The sequence below is a fragment of the Apodemus sylvaticus genome, chromosome 14 (assembly GCF_947179515.1).
Source record: "Apodemus sylvaticus chromosome 14, mApoSyl1.1, whole genome shotgun sequence".
NCBI lineage: Eukaryota > Metazoa > Chordata > Mammalia > Rodentia > Muridae > Apodemus > Apodemus sylvaticus.
Genome location: NC_067485.1, coordinates 51,264,909 through 51,275,290, shown reverse-complemented (window position 1 = coordinate 51,275,290; position 10,382 = coordinate 51,264,909).

Sequence of the window (10,382 nt, the reverse complement as noted above, 5' to 3'; positions counted from 1 at the left end):
GATAGAAATGATCACTTGACAAGACCACAGATTTTCTTACACACTGAACACACGCCACCCAATCAGTTAAGATCTAGAATGCTCCTATATCCAAAACCTTCAGAGAGTTGGCATGATGTCACAGTGGAAGGTTCCAGATTATGAACTCATGTTTCATGCACAAAGTTATTTAAACTAGGGCATACCATGTGTGTGTGTGTGTGTGTGTGTGTGTGTGTGTGTGTGTGTGTATGAAGCACAAACTAATTTCATGTTTAAGCATTGCTCTTGCTCTTGTCTCCACAATAACCCACTGGGCATATGCAAATATCCTACAATCGAAAGGGATCCAAATTCAAAGCACTCCCAGTTGCATACACTCCAGACAATAGAAATGTTCCATCTCTCTCTTGTCTTCCACAGAAAAGGGTTGTTGGCCCCATGCACTTAGAGAATGATTTACCTGTAGACATTTATGAAAGAAGGAGCAAAAGAAGTGATTTTTCTCCTGGAAAATATTCTCTTGAATTCAAAAAAGGATAATATCAAATTGATATCATATATTAAACATATCAACTTTGATCACTTTTCTGTCTCTTATGCATCGGACTGTCTTTCCACCAGGATTTATTCTGAACAACATGCAAGGATTTTTGCGAAGCAAGAATTAAGCAGAGGGCAAGGATGGATCTCCTAACTAAATTAAACAAGCCAGTTCAGCTTCTCTGATTTAAACTTCCTCATCTTCAAATTGTGGCCCAGACAAGACAATCCCCATGGTCCCTCAAAGCAATAAAATTATAGGCTTCTGTGACTTAAACCATCATTTTAGACTGTTAAGTGAGCATAGAGGTTAATAGTCACAATGGCTTTGCATTTATGGCAGATCAGTGGCCGTATTTATGATTTATTTTACTCCAGATCCTTAATCGGTATCTCAACCCCTGTCCTTTTAGATAATATGAACAGCTTTATGAAAACCAACTTCCAGCTTCTTGGAAGGATTTCCAAGGATCCATTGAGTGAAAACATTATAAACTTCACAGTTCTCTGGTTTATTACCAATTTGAAATTTGGAGTTTTCAGGGGAAAAGGACAAAGAGATATGGTGGCATGGGTTTTAAATAGACATTTCTTTTTTAAAAAGTTAAGTAATAACACACTTTCAGTAACTGATGATAACAATATTGAATTTATGTTTATGATATATTTAGTCCAATGACTCCAGAGCCAACTAAGATGCAAACACACATTGTGTTTTGTGGTGGTATTTTGAGCAGAACTCCTGGTCTCTTCAGACTGGAGACTTCCCATAGGAAGTTCAAAGTCAGGATGGCACTTTCACCTAGTGCATGCTTATTATGTTCTCTATTACTGCACTCCCTTCAGACCATAAAATAATCTGTGAAGAGAAACTCTTTCCATGTGGAGATGGCCATAACTAGGGCCTCTGGCCAGGTAACCTTGGAGAAAGAGCTGAATTGTAGAATATGTGGAGCGCCTTGTAGCTTCTGCTCAGGACAGGGTGACTCCCATTTCTTTGTTAATGCTATGGGTTTCTTGTTAACCAGCATTAGAAGTTAACACAGGCCCACACACCATAGCTTTATATATAGATATAGAATATGGAGAAACTTATTGGTGGGCTGAAAAGAGATAGAATATATGCTTCATTTTATGGACTCCTTGAAACCTCACAAATTTTAAAGGTAGGTATGACTTTAGTCTCTTGGTTCATGAGAAGATGACTGCATGTGTCATGGTCAGCCAGTCTTCAGAAAGAAACATGGACATACAGACCCATTGGTCTCTATGAACAAACCTTGTGGTTAAACTTAACCACAAGACCCCGTCCAGGTACATGTATCTGTAAACTGAAGAATGTGCATTATCACCAATAGAAGGAAGAAATTAAAATGTTCCTGCTCCCAGATACATCGCTAACATCCTTCACAAAATTATGTGAGCAACTGCATTTGCCCACAAACTTAGAAAAGCCAGACACTGGTGAGCCTTGCCCCTCTACAACCAGCTTAATAATATCCATTAAAATGTATGGTGTAAACAACTTTAGACTAAATCTACTAAACATTAATACATTAAGTAATGGATTCAAAAAAGTCAATATTCCAATAAATATCTCATTGTCAATCACTCTTTTTTCCATGTCTACTGCATTCAAACCCTAGATCCCAGGAAGCCACTTCAAAGACACCAATAGGTTCCATGACTTCACTGAGAGTCAGTTGACTCCTTATGATGATCTATAGCATCATATTGCTCATCCTTGATGTTCAAAGTTTGATCAGCATGTCACCAGTGTCCACACCACCTGGAAGCTTATTAGGAATGCAGAGTTTAAGGCTCTCAGGTCATACCAGGCTTCTAAAATAGATGGCATGTAAAACAGAGCTCTCTGGGAAACTAGGGTGTAAATTAAAGTTTGAAATGCATCAGAGTAATCTTCACTTCCTCACCTCAGCCCAATCTCTGTCATGATGTCTGAAACACATTAATGTTCAATGGGTGTAGATAAAGAGTTAAAAAAAATCTTGCCAAATCTGACAGCAATTGTTACTCCACAACAAATGTGGCCTCTATCTGAATAGCGAGTTCGCTTTTACAAGACTACCTGTCTCCCTTTCCTTGACACTGAAGCAGCTTTGCCTTCCCTGTCAGTTGGGTTGTAATGATTAGTGTCCCACTTGGCCAGTATTCTAGTCTAATGTCTTCTCCTTTGGGTTTAGTATGATTGACAAGATTGAACAAAACCGTTCCTTTCCTTTTCTTCCTGTTTAAGATTTCAAAGACTACCTCTAGCTCAAAGTGTCCCTTACTCTGACTCCATATTTGTGTATCTAGTGTGCTAAGAACACTTCTAATTCTTATTCAAAACTTCGAACTCGAAATATAAAAATGGCACATATTATCCTTGCCTTGCTTCTGAAAAGTTCTGCAAGTTTTCATGCTCTTCCACATGTTCTTCAGTCCTGTACCTCAGGCAAAAAAAAAGTAGCAATGACCCAACAGTCTCTATTTCTTACTTAACAAACCAATCACCAAGTCCAAAGTTCTCTATATCTGCCATCCTGGGAGCCTGCTGCTATTTTTAGGCTTCTAATGAATTGCTCTTATTGAGTTTCTGGGACCTGAAAATAGAGTTCCATGAACCTCAGCTATGTGAGAGGCTATAGCATGAATCACCACATTCAAAGTCTGTGATTACAGACTGGCTTTCTCGGGGTTGCTGGCATATAAAAGACCGGGGCAGATTTAAATCTATTCTCAGAAGATTTTGAGAAGTTCACAAAGTCTCAGGACTTTATTTATTTAATTAAACAGTTTATTTGAGAAATGTTGGTTGAGACCTTGGAATGCAGGTTCTGTGAAATAAGAAGAAAGCACACATGCCAAGTAGCTGTGCACAGGGAACAGCATAAGCATCATCTCATTCCATTCTCCAAAAACTCAATTTTAGTTTTGATAAAATTTCAGCATAGAAGGGTTGAGTAGCTTGTACAAAAATATATAGCCAAGGGTCCACAGAGATGGATTAGTGGTTAAAATCACTGGCTGTTTTCTCAGAAGACCTACGTTCAATTCCCAGCACCACCACCACTAAACATATATGTGCAGGAAAAACACTCATTCACATAAAATAAAAAGATGATTTTTGATGTTAAAAACTATATGGCCCAAAAAGACAGCACCCAGGCATTATAATCAACTGAAAGACAACAGGAGGACAGTTAAATACTCCCTTTGATGATTCTGTCACTGGGATCTTCTGGAAATGGCATGGAATGACTCCTAGGAAGGCAGTGGGAGCTGAGTCTGTGATTGTTGTAGGTGAGCTCCTTCCTCTAGGAAGCATGAATCTTCCTGTTCATTCTTGCTCCAGAATATGATGAAGTTGGCAGTATCCTCCATGCCTCTTCAAACCCTAAAACTTGTCCCTAAGTATTAATGATGCCTCCTTCAGAATGAAAACTTTCTTTCTGTTTAGGTTTTGGATGCACACTGGAATTTAATCACTGCATCAGTCTTTTTTTTTTTTTTTTATCAGTCTTTTGATTGAGCAAGCTTGACTGGGTTTTCATGACAATTGCTTTTTCAGGGACTTCACCTTTGATAGCTGTTTATCTGGTGCCAGTTCAATCACTACTACCACTATTTAATATTTTTAAAAGGAAAGGTCTTTCATTCTGACTTTTTTGATGCAGCTGTCTGGTAACATCAGAATCTGGATAATCCAGGCTAATTCACCAACTTCTACCCTAATTGTCTGGCCCATACAAAGGTGATTTGCTGGATTCTCAGCCTCATTTTACATGTGTAGATGAAGTCTGACTGTAGCTATTCAGGCACTATTAACTCAACTTAACAAGCAACCAAGGCTGTAATAACTTTGTATTTTAGTTTCAACTTAGATTTTAATTACAGTTTTCAAAAGTATATGATTGGCATGCCACTTTTGGAAATAACCTTGTGTAGGTAAACACTACACACAGCCTTATATATTTAATGCTCTGAAATATATCTGATATTTTGCCGACTAGTGAGCAACATTACTATTTTTATTTTTACTTGACTGATACATTCATCAAAGAATCTCTAGGTTGTATCTTGTAAAATGAAACAGTAGATGCAATCAATGCTTTGGAATATGATATAAAATATTGAGAGAAAAGTAATATGCTATGCACACTCTAAATTTTTGCCTGGGAGCAAAATTATGGCGAAACTATATACAGACGCAGGCTGGTCTTTGTGAGTTTGTGTGAGTTCCAGGATACCCAGGGCTATTGAGAGAGAGGGGGGGGGGGGAGAGGGAGGGAGAGGGAGGGAGAGAGGGAGGGATGGAGGGAGAGAGAGAGAGAGAGAGAGAGAGAGAGGGAGAGAGAGAGAGAACAACAACAACCCACCAACCAATCAACCAGAGCAAAGGGAAGAGGCATCTTTCCTTTGGCATTTCCCAATAGAGGCAGCAGAGTCATGACACCATTGACTCCCTCACTGCCTTCTCAGAGTCACTGTGAGACAGATGCCATTTTTATGAGCTATGTGGGCAAAGTGAACTCGAAATGGATGGATAAAGGTTTTAAATCCTGGGCCCCCTCCATCTGATACACTACTGTGTCTGATTAAACACACCGGACTTTTCATTAACCTGAAAAGTAGAGCTTCCAGAGCTGAATAGAGAGTTTTCAGAAAAAGAAATGGTTAATAAATATCTTGAAAAGTGTTCGAAGCCCTCAGACATTAGGGGAAATGGAAGCTAGAACTACTTTGAGAGTCTGCCTTACCTAGTCAGAATGGCTGTTAGCAAAAGGCCAAATGACAGGAGATGCTTCCTAGGTCATAAGAAAAAGGAAGTCTTATTTACTGTTTGTGGGAGTCTAGTATGGTATAGGTGTTATGGAAATCAGTCTGAAGGCTTAAAAGAGAACTAGCACATGCCCCAGATATCCTGGGCATATTTAATGGAATCTAGACTTTATACATGCTTGTTCATGTTTACTGCTACTCTATTCATAATAGCCAGGAAATGGAAACAATCTAGATGCTCATCAACTGATGAATGGATACTGTAAATGTGGTATGCATCTACAATGTAATTTATTTATTTAATTTTTATCTGTAATAAAAACGAGATCATGAAATTTGAAGGTAGAAGGATGACCCTGGGAAAAGTTATAGCCAACTAGGTCATCTAGGTGCAGAATGACAGATACTGCTTGTTTTCTCACCTGTGAATCTTTAGATATTCATGTTTTATTTGGAGTATCTAGAGAAACCAGGAAGTTAGAACATGGTCAGGGATGGGATGTGGACAGGTTTAAGAGGAGGGGTTTTAAAATGTAATTGAGAGTGAAAACATAAAACCATAAGCAAAATTCAATTGTTTCAGAATTGTTACTGTGTAGAAGTTCACTAGTTGGGGACAGGAGTTTTGAGTGTTTGAGTGGCTCCTTTAAATCAGTGGTGTGGTTTTGCTTATTTGTGAGTTAATCAGAAAAAAGCAAATTTAATTTTAAATAGAGGGGGAGAGCTAATAGAACACTGATAATGTGGAAATAGAGGAAGGAAACTCTGGGGTAGGTGAGAAAAATTTAGGCAGAGATAGAGTGGGGAGCTGCAGGAGATAAAGAGTCAGAGAGGAGGATTAATGAAAATGAAGGGTGTCTGTAAAACCCATAGAGAAGCACACTAGCTGTAAGCCAACTGAAAAAGAAGTAAGGTTTAAAAAGTTAAAGACTTAGAACTGGGCATATTGTGTGGCTGGATAATACTGTTCCTAGAAACCCGTTGTTAATTAAACTGAATTCTGTTGCTAGATATGTGATACCTCCTTATGCGCTGTTGATCAGAGAATCCATGGATGTTACCTAAACAAGAAGAATCTCTCTGGTCTGGAACTTGCTATGTTGATCACAGCAAGTTCTGTCTGCTCTATCTACTTCCTGATAGTAGGATGCACACTAGCATACCTGACTGAAGTACAGACTTGCCATTCTTCTTGGGTGCTCATCAAATCTAGGTGATAAGACCTGCCTGCAGAAGAGGTTGTGTTATAGAGGAATCAAACTAGAGTGAGCTGAAAGTTTCTTCCATGGTGGCTCACTTTCAATGTACAGTAATGTGATACGCAGGTTGCAGCGGAGGGGGTGATTAGGCACCATTGGTATTATACAACTGTTAACCCTATGCACTACAGTGCTAATCTTCCAGTCAAGGTATCCACATGAGTACAATAGTTGTACAACTATGTTTGCTGTAACCAACTACTCTCAGCTTGGATTTGAAGCTCACTCTAAAGGAGGAAATAAATGTTTGTATCTGGAGGTCATAACCCCAAGCAGGGGAATTACAATTCAGGTAACTTGACAGGGAATCAAATTGCAGTATAAATATCTATATTCATACCCATAGACAAATACTACTGTTATTGACAAAGAAGCTCTTTTTGTGGTCAACACCAGTGAATGCAGAGGTGCTCCACTGTTTAAGGAGCACAGAATAATAGCTGAGTGCTCAGAGTCAAGAAAAGTGTCTATATCTCCCTGACTAATGCTCGGGAAACACTGCAGAAGAAGGGGAGAAAGACTTTAAGAGCCATAAAATTGTAAGAAGGGGTATGAAATGTTATCTTCGGATCATGATATAGCCAAGGCATCTGTGCATACATTACATGTATTACATGTGTTGCAAACATGATCTTACAGCAACATGTGGTAGCCTTCATTGGATATAAAAATTAGGTTTGTCGATAGTCAAACATGGATTGGCGAGGGAATCATGGGCCCTTAACCCTCTGTGCTGAATTTTTGTCTGCATAAGGTCTATCCTATACATAGGGTCTATCCTATACATAGGGTCTATCCTATACATAGAATCTATCCTATACATAGGGTCTATCCTATACATAGAGTCTATCCTATACATAGGGTCTATCCTATACATAGGGTCTATCCTATACATAGGGTCTATCCTATACCCTATGAGAAAAGATAGTCAGATGGAAGACATGTAGCCAAATCTTCTTTTTCATGCTTTCTTTTTAGCTGCATTCCGCCATAACAAGGGGTCACAATAGCAAATCTCTAACCATGTACAATAGCACCTTCATGTTTTTTCCTTCTCCTGCTTGTGTTCTCTGAGATCCACACATTTTATCTGGTGCTCATGAAGCTTCTCTCATGACTAAAATGCCGGTCTCTCACTAATCCCATTCATCCTGGCTGCTTTCACAATTGTTTAAGGGTATAGTAACACATCACATCGCTTTCTATAATTGTTTCTTTTAACCTCTTGCTTTAATCTCAGGACTCCTCCTATCAGAGTCTCACAGCATTTAAGGGAGGATAGAACCCATTCAAATAAAGATTATAGTTTTCAAACACATGGTCACTGCTTGCCAAGCATGTCTTGTCCTGAAATTGCCTGTTAGTTATATTCCCAGGAGTATGAGCCCTGGTAGTTCTCAGTTCCTATGTATCAAAACATGGGCAATTTTATTCCTCATTGGAAAAGTCACTTTGATATATTACTGGATGTGTGTGAAAACAGATGAGTAGTGGGTGAGACTCAAAAGACACATCTGCTAGGACATGTTATTCTAAAGCCCTTCTGAGAAAGATGGGCATGTCCTAAGGGCCATTTTTGTGTATAACAGAATCTTTCAGAATAGTCAATTTGGTAAGGTGGAATAATTTCTCTGACTAACAGGGGAAAAATGGTGGAGTTAGGCACTGGACAGAAAGGCAGAGAGAATAAAAATAAATAAAAATAAAAATGTATTTTTTATTTTTATAGAAGCATGGCTGGAAGAGGACCAACAGCAGCTATTCCAGTGGGAAATGTTGGGCCCGATGGCTGTGAGAGATTCAGCTTCACATATCCCTTCTTTTGTAGCCTGGTTTTGAGGGGAAAAAGTTTATAAAACCTACAGTTTGTGTAAGTTAATCATTTAGGGCAAAACCAGTAAACACAGAATTCTCTGGTGATAGGCACACTGTGCGAATGAGTGAAGTGATGTAGACTGTGGCCAACCAAAGCGCCAATTTACATGTCTAATTATGAAAGACTTTTGTCCCAGAGACCTCTTCTGGTTGCCCTAACTTTGGGAAATTTAAAAGAGATGTGGAGCATGGCTGCCAAGTAGATGGGAGATGATCCCAAGGTAGTAGATTAGGCACTAGGCTAAAAGGGTAGAATCAGATAAATGTAGCAGACATAAACGCTCAGCCGGGCCACAGCACTGCTCAGTAAACTACTCTGCTTGAGAACTAGAGAAAGCTTGTTTTATTTATGAAAAAGAGGGTTAGAAAAATTCATCCCCTAGATGCCTAAATCATCAATTGAATCCTCCACACGCCCTCATACCCACTGTGAGTAGTTTCTCATGGCATAGGCAGGCAAAAACTTTAGTGTGGGGCACAGTTCAGTGTCATGCAGTATCCAAAGAGCCTGAAGTTAGCAGAAATTCAAAGAGAGGGTTTTAGATCTTCCCAAGTTGTGGTATTGGCTGAAGTCCAAGCCAATTATAGCTACATCTCCAAGGTGAAGAAGGACACAGCCAACATCTGGGTTCCATTTATAATCCCAGTGTTCCAGGAAGACAGAAGAACTAGTTACACGAGTGTTGAGTGAGAAGACCTTAGAAGGGCCCATGCACAATGCCCTTAGAAGCATTTTCCTGTCTGGCAGCTGCCCTGTGACATGAGGGAGCTTGGCTCCTTCCATTCTGTTGTATCTGTAGGAGTGTTCTCATCTTGGGAGTGCTCAATATTTTCCCTTCAGTGGATGCAGGCTGGTACAGAATCTCAATGACTGGAAAATGGGTGTGAGCAGCTGAAAAATGGGGAAAAAAGTTCTGCAGAGCCTATTGTGGTAGGGCGCTTCATTAGCTGATGCAGCAAGATTAGACACAACGGGCAATTCAAGCTTAGTTTGACTAATTCCGCTTGAATTTGTACATGTGAATTTACCTGAACGCAGGTGCTAAGAACATCAACAGGCACCCTCTGAACCCCCAAATCTTGATCTTTTATCATTTGCCTTAGTGGTTATTTTTGTATAATGGGTAACGGGCTTTCTAGTAGCTAGACCTGGACAGAGCACACTTACTTTCCTTTCTTATTTGCAGCTGGCACATCCTTCTTCTGCTGTTTCTCTGGTCACAGGAAGTGAGCTGGGCAAAAGAAGGTTAGGGAGGAGAAAGAGGAGAAATAGGGAAAGACAAAGAAGAGGGGAAAAAGTAAAAGGCTTGTGATCAAGTGTAACCCAAGAGGGAGCATCCTTTTGGTTACACATACACAGGATGTGTTAGTGTGACTATAGCTCGTTGAGGGTCATGGAGGAGGCATGGACTTGGACTGAAAGCTTCGTTTCCTAGTACACAAACTCCTTGCTGGACCAACTGTAGCAAAACCATCAGTCTTATATCACAGAAGGTATCTGGCCACAACCAGGAAGAAAAAGGTGACCTTTATGAAGGACAAGTGATATGGAAAGCAAGTGCTACTTGTCTGCCTGTGTGCAGTTACTTTTTTGTCTAGTCAAGAGGAAAATGGCATCCTCTTGGAGAAAGCTGTCATTGCTGGGGATACAAACTATAGGACAGACTATGCAAAATATACCTGCCTCCTGTCAATCTTCCTTGATTGCTTAAAAAACGTTCATGAGATAAAGCAGAGCTCAAAGACAGGATCCTGCCTTGTCTGAAACCTATAGACACAGTTCTTGACTTTCTAGTCAATAACACACTGAACATTTTTGACATTCCCAATTAGCCTAAGTCAATTTGAGCTGGGATTTCATCATTTTAAACTGGGGGTTTAACAGAGTCCATGTACCATCCTCTTGGAATTTCCCAACGATTAACTGGTAATAACTACACA